The 18,671-nt window shown below is 49.5% G+C and overlaps 1 protein-coding gene across 1 annotated transcript in view; it reads right to left on the reverse strand.

The window, feature by feature from the left end:
• Positions 1-18,268, reverse strand: part of KLHL5 (kelch like family member 5) — a 184,711-nt gene extending 166,443 nt beyond the window's left edge. The window contains exon 1 of the mRNA XM_082245321.1: positions 18,151-18,268. The gene's annotated coding sequence lies outside the window, so the exon portion shown is untranslated. The remainder of the gene's footprint in view (positions 1-18,150) is intronic.
• Between the last annotated feature and the right edge of the window lie 403 nt (positions 18,269-18,671).

Here is an 18,671-nt window from a genome sequence, read left to right on the forward strand (position 1 = left end):
GGAGCGGATGTTGTTGGCCTACCTTGCCCTCCTCACCTTTGGAGCCTGGTATGAGCGCAGTTGATTCAGCTATTTGTAATGCATTGGCACCTTCTACCTGGCGTGCTTACCATTCTTCTTGGGAATTGTGGCTTTCTTTTCTGCGTGAAATGAAATTTGCCCCCAATTCTTTTCATGAAAATGTGGTGCTACAATTTTTGAATTATTTGATGCAAAAGAATTATTCCTACTCTCATATTTTGAAATCCTTATCTGGTGTTTCATTTTTTGCTAAACTGAATGGGAGTCCTTCTTTTATGGACTTTTTTTCAGTAAGGACCGCGTTGAAGGGGTATCGCAGGTCGGTGGTCACACATGATCGGAGGTTTGCTATATCTCTGTCTCTTTTGGGTCAACTTTGCACAGCGGTTGACACAGTTTGTTCTTCCGCATATGAAAGTTTGTTGTTCAAATGCGCATTTTGTGTCTGTTATTTCGGGGCATTCCGAATTTCGGAGCTGTTGGCTACTGCTAAGCATGCTGCTAATGGCTTGTTTTTTTCGGATGTGTCTATTTTAGATGGCAAATTGCGTATTTTTCTGAGGCATAGTAAAACTGATAGGTTGGGGAAAGGCAATTGGGTGTCTCTTCGCAAGTGTTCTTCTGGAAATATTTGTCCGGTGTTATGGTCTATTGCATATGTTAGGGTTCGGCCTTTGCCTTTCCCCCAATTTTTTGTGCATATTTCGGGTTCCCCTTTGACAGTTTATCAGTTTAATTATGTTTTGAAACGTTGTCTGTCGTTTTTGCACTTAAGCCACCTGCCAATATCTGCACACTCTTTCAGGATGGGTGCTGCTACTACTGCGGCTAAATTTGGCTTTTCTTCAGATACCATTAAAGCTATTGGCAGATGGCAATCTGAAGCATTTAGATCATACATCAGGCCTAACGCATGCATTTAAATTTCAGGTACTCCTAAAGTAGTGTGGTTGATTGGCCACTCGTACATTTATTGGGCCTACAAACGTGCTGAGCTTCGTCCTTATGGAGTACAATTAGGATTTCCTTCATCAGAAATTCAACTTTTTTGGTTCAGCAACCGGGGAATGTCGTGGAGGTATTTGGCAGCCACTTTTGATAGACTTTGCCTTCAGTGGCCTACCCCTGACATATTTATTGTGCATTTAGGGGGCAATGACTTGGGTTTTAGGAAGTCAGTGGATCTTCTTTTGAATATTAAGGCAGATTTTTTGTTTTTTCATTCTATTTTTCCTCATTGTTGTTTTGTTTTTTCTGAAATTGTCCCCCGTCTCTTATGGTTTTCCGATGACTATGCGTTCTTGGAAAAAAGTAGGAAACGGATTAATAGAGCTGTTTCCAAATTTCTACCTTCAATTTCGGGTTTTTCTTTTCGACACTCTGATCTTGAAGGTGGGCTTTTAGGATTTTATAGGTCTGATATGATACATTTATCTGACATAGCTAATGATATTTTAAATCTTGATATACAGACTTGTGTTGAGAAGGCCGCTGGCGTGGTGGTGGTGCCAAACACATGAATTATGTGTTTGGCTGGTGGAATGGTTTTTTATTTTAAGTTACTGGATATGCAGTTTGAGCTCTTTGGCTAAGCTGCATTACATTTGTGTGTGGAGTTTGGTTGGTTCGAGCTCTTGAGCTGAACCATTTTAAGTATATATTGTATTTATATTTTAATAAATGGCCGCGGCCAATCAATCTAGCAAGTCTGTTGTCAAGTCTTCTTTTAAAAAAAAAAAAAAAAAAAGGTATGATTGTTACATTAAAGTTCAGGCCTACAGCACCATGAATATGCAGATGGGGTCCAAAAGTACCCAATCAGCATATATGGGGTTGTGGCTTGACAATAGTTAAGGAAAAATTGTCAGTTTTTTAAAGTAGTAAGGTTATTGGTCATTAAACATAGAAATACAATTGGTCAGTTAAAGGGATGAAATAGATTGGTAAAATACTGGTCACTAAAAGGTAATTGGTCAAATTTGAATACCGTTATGTTAATCAGTTGCCTATAAAAGAAGAAGTTTAAGTGAGCCCTGGCTCAGTCAGCGGGAGCAGAGGAAGAAGGTTTTTTCCCTCCCTCCCGCCCCCATTTGTCGCGGTCATTTTGTTTTTGTAAATTCCTAAATTGGAATGGTTTTTTATTTTAAGTTATTGGATATGCAGTTTGAGCTCTTTGGCTAAGCTGCATTACATTTGTGTGTGGAGTTTGGTTGGTTCGAGCTCTTGAGCTGAACCATTTTAAGTATATATTGTATTTATATTTTAATAAATGGCCGCGGCCAATCAATCCAGCAAGTCTGTTGTCAAGTCTTCTTTAAAAAAAAAAAAAAAAAAAAAAAGGTATGATTGTTACATTAAAGTTCAGGCCTACAGCACCATAATGGGATTTTTGACTACCGTAAAATCCATTTCTCTGATGTTCATTAACGGACACAGCTCCTGCTCATAACCATTGGGTTATACTGCCCCTACAGGAGAAGGACACTAGGCACGAAAAAAGTCTGGATACGCCTATGGGCAGTCCCAGAGGGTATACTCCCTCTCTCTTCTATAGGTACTCCGTTTTGTTTCAAGCAGTGTCAGAAGAATTACAACTCCACAGAGGGGTGGGCACTGTGTACGTCAATGAACATCAAAGAAATGGGTGTTACAGCAAGTCAAAAATCCCATTTGCTCTTTCCTTCATTGACACAGCTCCTAATCAGCTTAACCATTGGTAATGTCCCAATGTTAAACATGAGGGGTGGGAACAGCGAAAAATAAATTCCCAAAGCTAACTATAGCCAACCAGGTAAACAGGAGCTCACCTGAAAAAACAAACAATACACCCTCAAAGAGGACCAGGTTCTCTAAACAGCAGCCTGCAAAACCTTGCGGCCACTTTATAGAACTTTGTGAAAGTGTGCACCAACGACCAGGTGGCCCCCTTGCAAACCTCCGTCACTGACGCCTGATGATGGAAGGCCCAGGAGGCACTGGGCACCTGAGTAGAATGTGCCTTGACATGGAAAGGATGAACATGACCCTTGATGACATAGGCCTGAATCACCATCCGTCTGATCCATCTGGAAATGGTCGCAGAGGAAGCAGACAACCCTTTCAGAGGCCCACCCGTAAGCATAAATGGTGACTCCAACTTCCTAAAAGACTCAGTAGCTGCCAGGTACACCAGAATCGCCCGGACCACATCCAAGGCATGCAAAGCAATTTCCTTTGGATGTTTTGGCCTGGGGCACAGGAAAGGCAACACAGTCTTCATGTAAATGAAAATCAGAGACAACCTTTGGAAGGAACGACTGACAGGGACGAAGAACCACCCTATCACTGTGAACCACCAAATAAGGTGGACAGGATAACGCCACCAATTCCGACACCCTGCGTGCCGAAGTGATGGCCACCAAAAAAGGCCACCTTCTGGGACAGCGTAAGCAGGGGAATCTCTAAAAGATTCTAGAAAGGAGGCTTCTGAAGGACTGAGATCACCAAATTGAGGTCCCACAGCGGCAACGGAGACCGCACTAGAGGGGCCAAGTGCCTAACTCCTTGAAGAAAAGTACGTACCAGGGAGTGTGTGGCCAAGGGCTGTTGAAAGAAGAAAGCTAAGGCCAACACCTGACCCTTTATAGTAATCAAGGCCAGTTTCTGCTCAACCCCCCATTAAAAAGGAAGGCCAAGATCCGAGCCACTAAGAAAGAGCGAGGATGATGAACCCCAAGAGATTCACACCACGCAATGTACATCTTCTATGTACGATGGTAGATCTTCATAGGAGGTAGATTTCCTAGCTTTAAATAGCATTGGAATCACAGACGCAGACAAACCTCTATGCATCAGCACCTGGCGTTCAACGGCCAAGCCATCAAAGCCAGCAACTGTAACAGGATCGAAGATTTGTCCTTGGGACAGCAGATCCTCCCTGAGAGGAAGCCTCCAAGGAATGTCGGCAACCAGCCGCACCAGATCGGCATTCCAAGCCCGGCAATGCCAGTCCTGAGCCACCAAGATGAAGGAATCCTTTCTGCCTCAATCCTGCATAAAAGTTTTGGCAGAAGCTTGAGAGGAGGGAAGGCGTAAGTCAGACGATACTGACCCCACGGGGCCACCAGCGTGTCTGTGGCTAGAGGATCCCATGACTGAGCCACAAACCTCTGCACCTTTCTGTTGAGCCGAGACGCCAACAGATCCAGCTTGGGGATGCCCCACCGGAAGCACAACTGATGAAACACCTCCTGATAAAAAGACCACTCCCCTTGGTCCAACGCCAGCCGACAGATAATCCACCTGCCAGTTTTCCACCCAGGGAATGTGTACTGTGGAGCAGGCTGGAACAACAGTTCTGTCCACCTTAGAATGCCGGCTACCTCCAGAGCCGCTAGGACATTTGAGCCCCCCTGGTGATTGACACAAGCCACAGCCGATTGTCCGATTCAATGCATCCCTGAAGACGATCTGTCCAATGGTCCAGGCCCAGTCAAATTGCTCGGAGTTCCAATACATTGATTGGTAATCTGGATTCTTTCAGTGTCCAGAGCCCCTAAGCAGAATTTTTGCAGAGGACGCCTCCCCAGTCGGAAAGGCTGGCATTCGTGGTGACTACTGTCCAATATAAAGGGAGGAAAGATTTCCCCAGCCGAAGAGCCGGAGGATGAAGCCACCATATCAGGGACTCCTTCAATCCCAGGCTCAGCCGGATGCGATTTACAGAGACTTGTCTAATTTTGCCAGAATCACCCTTTGCAGGGACCTCGTATGGAACTGTGTAAATGGAACCGCCTCGAAGGTAGACACCATCAGGCCCGACATCCGCATGCAAGTCCGGAGGGATGACCTTCTGCTGGACAGCAGGAGATGAATTTCAGCCTGCAATTTCTGGAACTTGTCCAGAGGAAGGAGCACTCTGGCTAAGGCTGAGTCCAGAGTCAGTTCCAGATAGTCCAGCTTTGTGGATGGAACCAGAGCAGACTTCTGAAAAAGCAGAATCCAGCTGAACTCCAGAGTTTGTATGGTGATCTCCAGGTTTTCCACCAGAGCAGTAGGAGACTCCCCTCGCAGGAAGAGGTCGTCCAAGTAGCCCAGCACCACGATCCCCCGTTGGCATAACAACGCTAGCACCAGGGCTAACACTTTTGCGAAGACCCGAGGAGCAGAGGCGAGACCAAAGGGAACACCAAACTGATAATGCTCCTCTCCCACTGCAAAAGTGGAGGAAGCACACGTGACCGAGACATATTGGAATGTGAAGGTAAGCATCCTTGATGTCGATAGAGGCAAGAAAATCCCCCTAAAGTAGGGATGCCACCACTGGGTGAATGGACTCCCATTCCGAACTTCTACACCCGCACAAAGCAGTTCAGCGGCTTGAGGTTCAGGATTGGACGCACCTTTCCTTCCTTCTTGGGGACAGAACAGGTTTGAGTAAAAACCCTGAAAACGTTCCAAAGTCGGAACCGGGACAATCACCCCTTGAAGTAACAGGCCTTGTACCGCACCAAACAGGCCCTGTAAGCAGTCTGGGGACAGGCGCCAGCTGGAAGGAAAGAACCTTGCCAGGGGACAAGAGCGAAACTTGATCTTGTAGCCGGATCAAATAACTTTGTGGACCCACTTCTCTTGTATCATATCAGGGAAGTTCACTGGTTCGTAAACCAGCGAAGACGTCCCCCCCCCCCCCACCCCCCATAGCGGTGAGGGCACACCTTCATGCTGAAGGAGCCTTGTCAGCGGGTCTGGAGAAGCCAGCTCTCAGCTTGCCAGAGCGGGTTCATTTGGATCCTCAGAGAAAGTCCCAAAAGGCTTCAAGCTCTTGTCAGTCAACCCTGAGGGAAGTAAAAACTTCTTATGAGCCGAGCCTTAGTAGCCTGCAGAAGAAAAGTACTCTTTCCCTCTGTGAGACCTTTAATGATGTCATCTAGGGTAGCTCAAAACAGGCGATCTCCTTGAAAAGGGAAGAACAATCAAGACCTTTTTCGAAGTCTGGTCCACAGACCAGCATTTGAGTCAAAAAACGCGCCGAAGGACCACTGCCGAAACAGAAAGTCGAGCCACAGAAGCATCACAGAAACTGCAACCCCTGGACCAGCTGGTCTGCCAGCTCAGCTGGGGACTCTTCAACTGGAATCATGGTTGCCTTGTTCAACCTGGAAACCGGAGGGTCCCCCACTGGTGGAACAGTCCACTTAAGAAGAGACTCCTCATAGGGGTATCGCCTAGCAAATCATTTAGGGACTCCAAGGGGGCACTTTGTTCGTCCCCACTCTTTAGCGACAATTCTGTCAAAATAGGCGAGGAAAGGGAATGAGAAAAGAACAATCAGCGCATTCACTACTAACTGTACTTAAATATGCAAGCTGAACACTAACCCAGGTACATTACAAAAAAGCCCAGACAGACATAATAAGAAAATATAGCGCAGCGCAAAAAGTCCTTCTTAAAACTGACAGCTGAAGACCACACTAGGGTGCTGTAAAGATGTTCAAAAACGGTGACAATCCCTTCACAAATAAGCACTCCAATGCGCTCACCTCAATGTGTGACCCCTGTGTCACCAGTGGGTCAAACAGGCTCAGATAATACTCATGCAGGGTAATGTCCAGCAATCGATAAAGCCTCCACTGTAATAAAGTGTAATCCTCCATGTTTCCAATGAGAACCCAATGTATCAAGCAAGAACACAAAAGAGGAGATCTAAGAGTAAACCGTATTAAACATCCACATTTATTGATTAAATTATTGCACTTACAGGATAATCCTTCAGGTTACAACATAAAAAGAAATCGAACCAGGAGCCGATGCTCACTCCTTCGGCCCACGACACAGCAGCAGGTGACGTCACTAGGATCCACCTCCCGTACACGTTACGTCCTTTGGGGCTTCGTCAGTGGGGGTGGAGTCAGTCAGTCACCCATACACTTATATAACAAAAACTGCTGCCATAACGGCAACGTGAGACCCAATGGGATAGAAGCATAGCACAGGCCAAAAAGATGGACATCTTGTGGCCAAAATCACGTACTACACCCAAAAAGTGTTCAAATCCCCAAAAATATTTTAAAGAAGCAAATTAACCACTTCCATACAGGGCAGTTACACCCCCTTCCTGCCCAGACCAATTTTTAGCGCTCTCACACTTTGAATGATAATTAGTCATGCAACGCTGTACCCAATCAAATTTTATATAATTTTTTTCACACAAATAGAGCTTTCTTTTGGTAGTATTTAATTCACCACTGGGTTTTTTATTTTTTTGCAATATAAGTGAAAAAAAGACCGAAAATTTTGAAAAAACATTTTGTTTTAGTTTCAATTATAAAACATTTTGCAAAAAGGTAATTTTGTTTTCATAAATTTGGGCCAAAATGTATACCGCTACATATCTTTGGTAAAAATAACCCAAATTAGTCTGTGTGAAAGTTATAGAGTCTACAAGCTATGGTGCCAATCACTGAAAAGTGATCACACCTAATGTACAGACTCGGCCTATCTCATTTCTTGAGGCCCTGAAATGTCAGAACAGTACAAATATCCCCCAAATTAACCCTTTTTGGAAAGTAGACATTCCAGGGTATTTAGTAAGATGCCTAGTGAGTTCTTTGAAGTTGTAATTTTTTCCCACAATTCTTGGGAAAATAAATACATTTTTTTTTACACAAAATTGTCATAACAAGTTATTACTTACACACAGTATATGCATACTTGCAATTACACCCAACAATACCTTCCGCTACTCCTCCTGAGTATGGCAATACCACGTGTGAGACCTTTACACAGCCTGGCCACATACAGAGGCCCAACATGCAAGGAGCACCGTCAAGTGTTCTAGAAGCATAAATTACACATATAATTTCCTAACGACCTATCACACTTTTGAAGGCCCTAGAGCACCAGGACAATGGAATTACCCACAAAATGACCCCTTTTGTAAAGCAAACACCCCAACGTATATTCTATGAGGCATAATGAGTCTTTTGAACTGGTCATTTTCTTTCCACATTTTCTAGCACATACCATGTACATAGCAAAAATGACACCCCAAAATACATTCTGCTACTCCTCCTGAGCATGGCGATACCACATGTGTGAGACTTTGTCACAGCATAGCCACATACAGAGACCCAACATGCAAGGAGCACCGTCAGGTGTTCTAGGAGCATAAATTACACATATAATTTCATTACAACCCATCACACTTTTGAAGGCCCTGGAGCCCCAGGACAATGGAAACTAGGGGTGCTGAATTTAATCGTAGCATCGCGATTCAGCCACTCACAATTCTGCATTGATGCTGCGACCGGCTTTAAATCGATGTGCTAATGACTTCATGTAGTGCCGCCCCTCCCTCTCCGCACAGCGATGGCTCTTTAAAATTCAAATACCTATAAAAGTGCTGCGCCAGAAATACTTAATATATATATATATATATATATTAGGGATGCACCGAAATGAAAATTTTGGACCGAAACCGAAAATGCAGGATGCCCTTGGCCGAAAACCGAAACCAAAAATGACTTTTTCCCCCAAAATCTTTTTTAAAATGGATAGAACAGGGGCATACACCAAAAACAGGCAGCGACGTACACCTGTCGCTGCCACCCTGTCACAGTATATGTACTGTGATGGGTTGGCAATAGGTTAATTTAATTACCAATGGTATTTGTATTATGCAGCATGAGGGGTTAATGTATTGTCACTGCTGGTCACTCATCTATTAGTGACCGACCAGTGGCAGGTAATTAACCCCTTTGTGCTGCATTAGTGCAACCAGTGTTAATATAACACTGATACTGGTTGCACTAATGCAGCACAAAGGGGTTAATTACCTGCCTGGTCGGTCACTAATAGATGAGTGACCTGCAGTGACAATACATTAACCCCCTCATGCTGCATAATACTAATATCATTGGTAAGCTGCCTCAGCTCCCCCCCATCTCCCCCCACTCCCACTGCCTCAGCGTCCTCCTCGGGTGTCCTGCATTCAAAAGTCCCGCCTCTGGCCGGCGGCACCGCCTCTCAATGACGTCCCTACTACGATCTGTGCATTATGAATGGACATACCAGGTCGGGGGGCGGGGCGAGCGGCCGCTATAGAGAGAACTAATGTGATCCTTCCCTGTCAGCTCAGCACGTCTATGTGTGAATGAGAACAGAACTGAGCTGACACCGGGGGTGGGGGGGGGGGGGGGGCGGGCAGAGCGGCCGCTATTAGCTGTAACTATGTGAGAGCTTCTCTTCCTTGTCAGCGGAGATACATGCCTGTCAGTGAAGTGAAGTTCTCACTCTGTGGGGTCTGTGGCTGAGGTGAGAGACCAATCTAGCCGGTGGGGGGATATATGCACAGCGGTGTTTGTGAAGACATTTTTATGATTTTCTTTCCACCTTTGTTTTTTTTTTTTACTACCTTGTTGGAAGTTTCTTCTTTTCACCTTTATTTGGACACTTATGGACTTTATTTTAGACTCTTGATATTTATTACACCATCAATATCACCTGTTTATATATTGATTAAGTATTTCTGGCGCAGCACTTTTATAGGTATTTGCATATTATTTGTGAGGTGTTACACAATTTGCGTTTGCAGCCGGATTATTGAACTGATATTTGTATAATTATTTGCACCAGTGTTAATTTGCTGTTTCAATTGTTTATACCATCTTTGATTTTTTCACTAGTTGGTGGTGCTGATAATTTATTGATTATTATTTTTGGCTCTTTAAAATTCGTCTGTGGTCATTAGCCGTGCCCTCTTTTCCCGCCTCCCGCTGACTTCATCCCCAGCCACCCGGCGTCGCTGCAGGAGGAGACACGAGGAGCGAGTGTCCCTGACTCTTGGATAGAGATGGACTCCGGTGTGTTCAAGTTTCCAAATACCTGATCCCTCCAGTAAGCCGACACTTCCCGATCAGCAGCTGCAGAGATTGGGAAATGTCTCACTGCCTGTGATTACCGGAGTGCAGTGTCGGCTTCCTGGCAGGAATCGGGGACGTGAGGACTATCATCTCTACTCTCGGACAGTCTTCTGCGGGAGACTTGAGTGTCTCCCACATGCGCGCTGGTCGTCCTCCTCCAGCGAGTGTCTGTCCTGACTGTCCTCCAGCGAGTGTCCATGTCCACTGTCCTCCTCACACAGGCCTCTGTGGGCAGAGGGAGACCCCCGAGTGAGCGTCTCGGACCCCAACTCCCAGTCCTCCTTGGCTCAGGCGTCTGCAATCTGCAGTGACTCGGTCATCATCACTGATCAGGTACTAGTCCAAGTCTTCAAATACTATTACAAATGTTGACATGACACTGCCAGAAGAAATAATGAAGATGTTCGAGAAGCAGACTCTTTTACTGCTCACTTTGCTCAGATGTTAAGAGACCATTTGCACAATTGCACAGTAGTCATCATTTGTGTAAACACAGACACACTGATAGTATCTTCGGCATCAGTTAATTTATGTGCAAATTCTAATCGACTTTAACTAACAATAAAGTGACTGTGTATGCAATGTGCATGTGTGAGTCAGTGATGAGCAAAACCATAAATCATGAAAAGAAAGTAATAAAGTATTTGTGAATCGACGATCACCAAGACATAAACCAAACCATAATTAATGAAATGGCATAATTTTGGGGCATTTGTTTTGCTGTAGCAGTTTGTGTCCTTTGTATCTATAATATATTATAATCTCTTATTATTTCATTGATTATGGTTTATGTCTTAGTGATAGATTCACAAATCGTTCATTAATACCTTTTTTGTATGATTTATGGTTTTGCTCATCACTGACATGCATGCGCACAGATTGTACGTCACTTTATTGAGAGCCTCTGAAGTAAATTGCTCCATTAACTTAGCACAAACTGATGTTTGATGTTCAGACTTAGCAATATGCAGGGAAGTGACCTTTTTTTTAAGAGCAGATGAAAATAAAAATAGTTTTTCAATTTCTGACTGCTTGAATTTTTTAATGAAAACCATGTGCACATTGTGGGCAGTAATCGTGATGCATCACAGAATCGAATCGTTGCCTTAATAATCGTAATCGAATCGTGAGGTAAGTGAAGATGGGAAGCCCTAATGTAAACCCCTATGAAATTACCTCATTTTGGAAAGCAAACACCCCAACACATAATCTAGGAGGCATGGGCTGGAGGCAGGTACTCGGGTACTCCGATGGGATACAGAGAGGTACTCAGGGCACCCCGATGACCGGTACTCAGGGCACCCCGATGACCGGTACTCAGGGCACCCCCGATGACCGGTACTCAGGGCACCCCGATGACAAACTAACCTCTGGGTATTTTGCAGAGTCACGTTTTATGACGACAACTGCTCAGAGGGATGTATCAGTTTCGGTCATACCAAAAGTAATTTTTATTAAGACAGAATTGCAAACATTCCATCAAAAAACTCCTATGGTCACTATTTAGGTCCGAGCTTTCCAAAGCCCACTGAACAGATGCAAGGGCATCCTGGTGACCAATAATGGTGTACAGAGATCCCACATCAGCAGTCACCAGAATGCTCTATGAAGGCGAGAGCTCCTCAAGAATCTGGATGGTATGTTTGGTGTCCCTCAGATAAGCCTTTGGTCCCAGAGACCAAAGGTTTTAAAAAGTGGTCTATATATTTGACCTAATCGGGATGTAACAGACCCTATTCCATTAACAATGGGAGTCCCGGGGGGCCAAAGAGCATCCTTATGTACCTTCGGTAGAAAGTATATAATAGGGGTGCGACAAGACACAGGATCCAAAAACAAGGCCTATTTCTTGTTTAGGATGCCCATATCCTTCCCCTTCTTAAACAAAAGATGCAACCCCTTATGGAACTCAAACACGGATCCCTTCTAAGAACTTGATAAGTATCCTGGTCATCCAATAATTGTCCCATCTCCTCCCTATAATTGGGTTTGGACATGATGAGACGAGGAAAGGGAACTTCCTTTGCCGCTCTGGATGGCTTGTGAGTGCTAAAAGGGAACCTGCGCCTCCGTCGCAGCTGCGTCCTCAATTTTTAAAGTCTCACGCACAGATACAATCGGTTCTTCCACCAGCACCTTTTCATGCGCGGTTGCAGATGTGGAGGAATCATCCTCACTAAAGCCCCGTACACACGTACCGATTGTCGGCCGTAAATATTCGGCCGATTATAGGCTTGTTAGTATGAAGCTTCCGACAGCCGACAGCGCATTTTCGGCCGAACAGAATCTGCCGTGCAAGCATTAAAATTTTTGTTGGCCAACACCAGAACGGCCGATTGTTCGCCAGTCAGTACAGATTTCGGCCGACAGACAGCAGATGAGCAAGACTGGGCATGCTCAGAAAAGAAAAAAAGACAAGGAAAGTTAACCATCACATGACATCACTTCTGCAGTCGGCTGTTGTTGGCCGACAAAATTCGTGTGCAGTCTTTTGCAGTTTTCAACAGACACGACAGCCCTGGACAAAAGACGGCCGATCGTTCGGCCGACGATCAGTACGTGTGTACGGGGCTTATCTGAGAATTCTGGCTGCGTGTTCGCAGACCCAGCAGGGTGACCGACGTCTGCGGAATCAGATTCAGGATCTGATGAGGCAGGGGAGAGCGGGGGGCACTTTTTGCTGAACAGTCGCCTGAAAACCACCTCCACCTGGGACACAAAGGACTCCAGGACCACCGTCAGTGCATGGATGGATGGTTGGGACCAGGAGGGCCCCGCAGCCAAAGAGAGGGGATCAGGTGAGGAGATGTGCTCCAAAGACTCCATGAGTCACCAGGGGGACCCCACAAAAAGTGTAAGACACTGCAAAGGGACAGCCCTCTACCATGCTAGCAGCACCACCTAGTCGCCAGGAACAAAGCACCAAGCGATCCTCAGCAGAGAAGGAAAAACAGGCACCCGCAACCAACAGGCTAATCTCCACTCCATGTGCAGCGATCAGGAAGTAAAGAGATCCAGCAGTCAGTATGAGGGGATGAAGAGGGGCTCTCACCGCCAAAATCACCACCCACAGGGCTTCACTGTCATAGCCGCTGCTATTGTCAATGGCAAACCCCAACAAAAAGTCCGCCGGACTACAAAAACATGGCTGCCATGCATTTGAGCACATAGGCTACAACAAAATGGCGGCCCCGCGTGGCACCACGAGGCTCCCAGGGACCCAGAAGGAATCCCCATGCCTCAAGGACAGGCCCAGGCAGGACCGGGGGCCCTGGCAGGAGCCCCCACCAGTTACAACCCCCTTGCATAGACGATCGTCCGGTCGGTGGCGGCGCACCCCCGCCCCCTCCCAGAACAGCGCCCTGCCCACACCCCAGGAGATTGACCAGACCACCCACACAGCCCCAGAATAATTAGAGGGGGTGGGGGGTTGGATGGTTGACAGATGAAAGGGGGTGCCTGATGGGAAGGAGGGGAACCCAGGGGTTTGACCGTCTCAAGGAGGGGCCCACATCCACCCCAAAAAGGGGGGACAGCTACTCACCATACCAAGCAAGCATAGCTCCAGACAGAGCCCCTCGCCATCGAAATGGGGGGGGGGGTTTGTCAGTCAGGAGGAACACTGCGACTCGGGCCGAGACCCAGTCGTATGTGACCTCGCAAGGCGTTTAACTCTCAAACTCTCAGGCCAGCCCCAGTGCGGCCATGTCACGGCCGACCTAGCGTGGAGCTGAGGTTTGCCCGCGCTCGCTGGCCAGACTGGGGAGACCACTGGATCTAGATTATCCAGCCCCTCGCCCAGTCTGACAGTTGATTGTAGATCTCACAGGAAAAAAAAAAAAAAAAAAGAAAAACAGGATAAAAATTTCTATCTAAAAAGAGAAAGCTGCCAGGACCAGAGATCCCAGATAGGAACTAGGTCCTTACTCCTGACAAGGCAGAAAGAGGGTGTATACCCCCTGGGACTGCCCATAGGCATAGTCAGACTTTTTCTGCCTAGTGTCCTACTCCTGTAGGGGGCAGTATAACTCAATGGTTAAGATCAGGGTTGTGTCCGTCAATGAACGAAAGAGAAACACCATTTTTGGCCGAGAAACTTTCGGTGCATCTCTACTTATAACCTGGATTAAAGCTGAACTCCAGCCCTTCACAGATGTACACATTTCTCTCTGCAATTGCTTGCTCTGAGGTCACTGCACACTGTGAGCGCCTAACGATCTGCATTAGAAGCCAAAGCAAGTCAGAGCCCGCCTCATTTCCTGGTTAAAGGGCGTGAAGCATCATCTAGCTCTTTACTCCCCAGCCCAATTGACCGTGGCACATCCTCTCAGTTAATGGATTTCCATTCTGTAGGTGGAGGGGGGAAGGCGGAGATTAGTGGTCACTGTAGGTGTAGGGGGGGATTGGTGGTCACTGTAGGTGTGGGGGGGGATTGGTGGTCACTGTAGGTGTGGGGGGGGGGATTGGTGGTCACTGTAGGTGTAAGGGGGGGGAGGGAGGATTGGTGGTCACTGCAGGTGTAAGGTGGGGGGGGAATCGGTGGTCACTGTAGGTGTAAGGGGGGGGGGGAATCGGTGGTCACTATATGTGTAGGAGGGGGGATTGGTGGTCACTGTAGGTGTAGCGGGGGGGGGAATTGGTGGTCACTGTAGATGTAAGAGGGAGAGGGGGGGGGGGGAAATTGGTGGTCACTATATGTGTAGGAGGGGGATTGGCAGTCACTGTAGGTGTAGGGGGGGGGGATTGGTGGTCAGTGTAGGGGGGGGGGATTGGGGGTAAGTGTAGGAAGGGGTGGGTCACTGTAGGTGTAGGAGGGGGATTGGCGGTCACTATATGTGTAAGGGGGGATTGGTGTTCAGTGCAGGAGGGGGGGGGGGGTCACTGCAGGTGAAGGGGGGGTGGAATTGGTGCTCACTGTAGGGGGAGGGGGGAATTGTTGGTAACTACAGATGTGCGGGGGGGGGGATTGTTGATCACTGTTGGTGTAAGGGGGGGAATTGGTGGTCACTGTAGGGGTGTGTGTGGGGGGGGGGGGGAATTGGTGGTCACCATAAGTGTAGGGGGGATGGGTGGTCACTGAAGGTGGGGGGAGGAAATCGGTGGTCATTGTAGGTGGGGACTGATGGTCACTGTAGGTGTAGGGGAGGGAACTGGTGGTCACTGTAGGTGTGGGGGGGGGGGGGATTGGTGGTCACTGTAAGTGTAGCGGGGGGGGGATTGGTGGTGGTCACTGTAAGTGTAAGGGAAGGGGGGAAATTGGTGGTCACTGAAGGTGTAGGGGGGGGGGGAGAGATTGGTGGTCACTGAAGGTGTAGGGGGGGGGGATTGGTGGTCACTGAAGGTGTAAGGGGGGGGGATTGGTGGTCACTGAAGGTGTAAGGGGGGGGGGATTGGTGGTCACTGAAGGTGTAGGGTAGGGGGGGGATTGGTGGTCACTGAAGGTGTAGGGTAGGGGGGGGATTGGTGGTCACTGAAGGTGTAGGGGGGGATTGGTGGTCACTGAAGGTGTAGGGGGGGATTGGTGGTCACTGAAGGTGTGGGGGGGGATTGGTGGTCACTGTGTGTAGGGGGGGATTGGTGGTCACTGTGGGTCTAAGGGGGGGTGGATTGGTGGTCACTGTGTGTGTAGGGGGGGATTGGCGGTCACTGTGGGAGGGGGGAGGATTGGTGGTCACTGTGTGTGTAGGGGGGGGAGGATTGGTCACTGTGGGTGTAGGGGGGGGAGGATTGGTGGTCACTGTGTGTGTGTAGGGGGGGATTGGTGGTCACTGTCTGTGTGTAGGGGGGGATTGGTGGTCACTGTGGTCACTGTGTGTGTGTAGGGGGGGGATTGGTGGTCACTGTGTGTGTAGGGGGGGATTGGTGGTCACTGTGTGTGTAGGGGGGGGATTGGTGGCCACTGTGGGTGTAGGGGGGGGATTGGTGGCCACTGTGGGTGTAGGGGGGGGATTGGTGGTCACTGTGGGTGTAGGGGGGGGGATTGGTGGTCACTGTGTGTGAAGGGGGGGGAAGGATTGGTGGTCACTGTGGATCTAAGGGGGGGGGGGTAATTGGTGGTCACTGTGGGTGTAGGGGGGATTGGTGGTCACTGTGGGTGTAGGGGGGATTGGTGGTCACTGTGGGTCTAAGGGGGGGGATTGGTGGTCACTGTGTGTGTAGGGGGGATTGGTGGTCACTGTGGGTGTAGGGGGGAGGATTGGTGGTCACTGTGGATGTGGGATGTGGGGGGGGGGGGGGATTGGTGGTCACTGTGGATGCAGGGGGGGGGGGTTGGTGGTCACTGTGTGTGCAGGGGGGGGGATTGGTGATCACTGTGTGGGGGGGGGGAGGATTGGTGGTCACTTTGGGTGTAGGGGGGGGAATTGGTGGTCACTGTGTGTGTAGGGGGGGATTGGTGGTCACTGTGTGTGCAGGGGGGGATTGGTAGTCACTGTGTGTGCAGGGGGGGGATTGGTGGTCACTGTGGATGTAGGGGGGGGATTGGTGGTCACTGTGTGTGTAGGGGGGGGAATTGGTGGTCACTGTGTGTGTAGGGGGGGGAATTGGTGGTCACTGTGTGTGTAGGGGGGGGAATTGGTGGTCACTGTGTGTGTAGGGGGGGGAATTGGTGGTCACTGTGTGTGTAGGGGGGGGAATTGGTGGTCACTGTGTGTGCAGGGGGGGGAATTGGTGGTCACTGTGTGTGCAGGGGGGGATTGGTGGTCACTGTGTGTGCAGGGGGGGATTGGTGGTCACTGTGTGTGCAGGGGGGGGATTGGTGGTCACTGTGTGTGCAGGGGGGGGGGGGGTGGTCACTGTGTGTGCAGGGGGGGGGGGATTGGTGGTCACTGTGTGTGCAGGGGGGGGGATTGGTGGTCACTGTGTGTGCAGGGGGGGGGGGATTGGTGGTCACTGTGTGTGCAGGGGGGGGGATTGGTGGTCACTGTGTGTGCAGGGGGGGGGGGGATTGGTGGTCACTGTGTGTGCAGGGGGGGGGGGGATTGGTGGTCACTGTGTGTGCAGGGGGGAGGATTGGTGGTCACTGTGGATGTAGGGGGGGGATTGGTGGTCACTGTGGATGTAGGGGGGGGTGGTGGTCACTGTGTGTGCAGGGGGGGATCGGTGGTCACTGTGGGTGTAGGGGGGGGGGAGGATTGGTGGTCACTGTGGGTGTAGGGGGGGGGAGGATTGGTGGTCACTGTGTGTGCAGGGGGGGATTGGTGGTCACTGTGGGTGTAGGGGGGGGAGGATTGGTGGTCACTGTGGGTGTAGGGGGGGGAGGATTGGTGGTCACTGTGGGTGTGGGGGGGGGGGGAGGATTGGTGGTCACTGTGGGTGTAGGGGGGGGGGGAGGATTGGTGGTCACTGTGGGTGTAGGGGGGGGGAGGATTGGTGGTCACTGTGGGTGTAGGGGGGGGAGGATTGGTGGTCACTGTGGGTGTAGGGGGGGGGAATTGGTGGTCACTGTGGGTGTAGGGGGGGGAATTGGTGGTCACTGTGTGTGTAGGGGGGGGAGGATTGGTGGTCACTGTGGGTGTGGGGGGGGGGGGATTGGTGGTCACTGTGTGTGTAGGGGGGGATTGGTGGTCACTGTGGATGTAGGGGGGGATTGGTGGTCACTGTGTGTGTAGGGGGGGATTGGTGGTCACTGTGTGTGTAGGGGGGGGATTGGTGGTCACTGTGGGTGTAGGGGGGGGGGGGAATTGGTGGTCACTGTGGGTGTAGGGGGGGGAATTGGTGGTCACTGTGTGTGTAGGGGGGGGAGGATTGGTGGTCACTGTGGGTGTGGGGGGGGGGGGATTGGTGGTCACTGTGTGTGTAGGGGGGGATTGGTGGTCACTGTGTGTGTAGGGGGGGATTGGTGGTCACTGTGTGTGTAGGGGGGGATTGGTGGTCACTGTGGGTGTAGGGGGGGGGATTGGTGGTCACTGTGGGTGTAGGGGGGGGATTGGTGGTCACACTGTGGGTGTAGGGGGGGGGGATTGGTGGTCACACTGTGGGTGTAAGGGGGAGGGGATTGGTGGTCACTGTGGGTGTAGGGGGGGGAGGGGATTGGTCACTGTGGGTGTAGAGAATTGGGTTGTACACCTCAGCAGGCTCCCATAGAGAAGCATTGTCAGGTGTGGGAATAGAGAGTAGAAGTTAAGTGGAGTTCCGCAGGTTCTGCCAGCAAACTTCTCTCAGTACAGGAAGAGCGCCATGTATTGCTTTTGAAAGTGTAGGCAGTGAGAGCCCCGCACCCCGGTACCTGTCCAGCGGGGAGCCCGGCAGTCTCCTCGGTTCTCAGGGAGGTAATCACAGGCTGCGGTCCTCCCTTCTCCATCCCTCTCCTCCTTAGATGATCCGGTACGGCCGCTCCGCTCTCTGGAACTCCATCCAGGGATCACAGGGGGCGGGAACACGTGACGTCAGGGCAGGAGGAAAAAGATATAAGTTTGCAGCATGTACAGGCAGACACGCCCACATCTCTGAGCTGCGTAAACCATGTACAATCAGGTCCTGTGGGAGGGGGATTAGATGGGAGGAGCTACATGGGGACTGACAGGTCTCTGAGATTCGTAGCGGCCTGCACCACCTGTGTGTGAAGATAGACTGGCTCCCCCTGTCGGACACCAGGCTGTACGCTGCTTATGAAAAGCTCTCAGTTACTTTCTGTAGGGAGGAAAAGTTCAACCGCTGTAGTTTCCTAAACACACTACAGTTCCCACAATGCATTGCGGGGCGCAGCTGTACGGAGTCTTCCAATCACTGCCGCCTTGGGGGCGGTGC

The sequence above is a fragment of the Pelophylax lessonae genome, assembly GCF_965119305.1.
Source record: "Pelophylax lessonae genome assembly, chromosome: 1".
NCBI classification, from domain to species: Eukaryota; Metazoa; Chordata; class Amphibia; order Anura; family Ranidae; genus Pelophylax; species Pelophylax lessonae.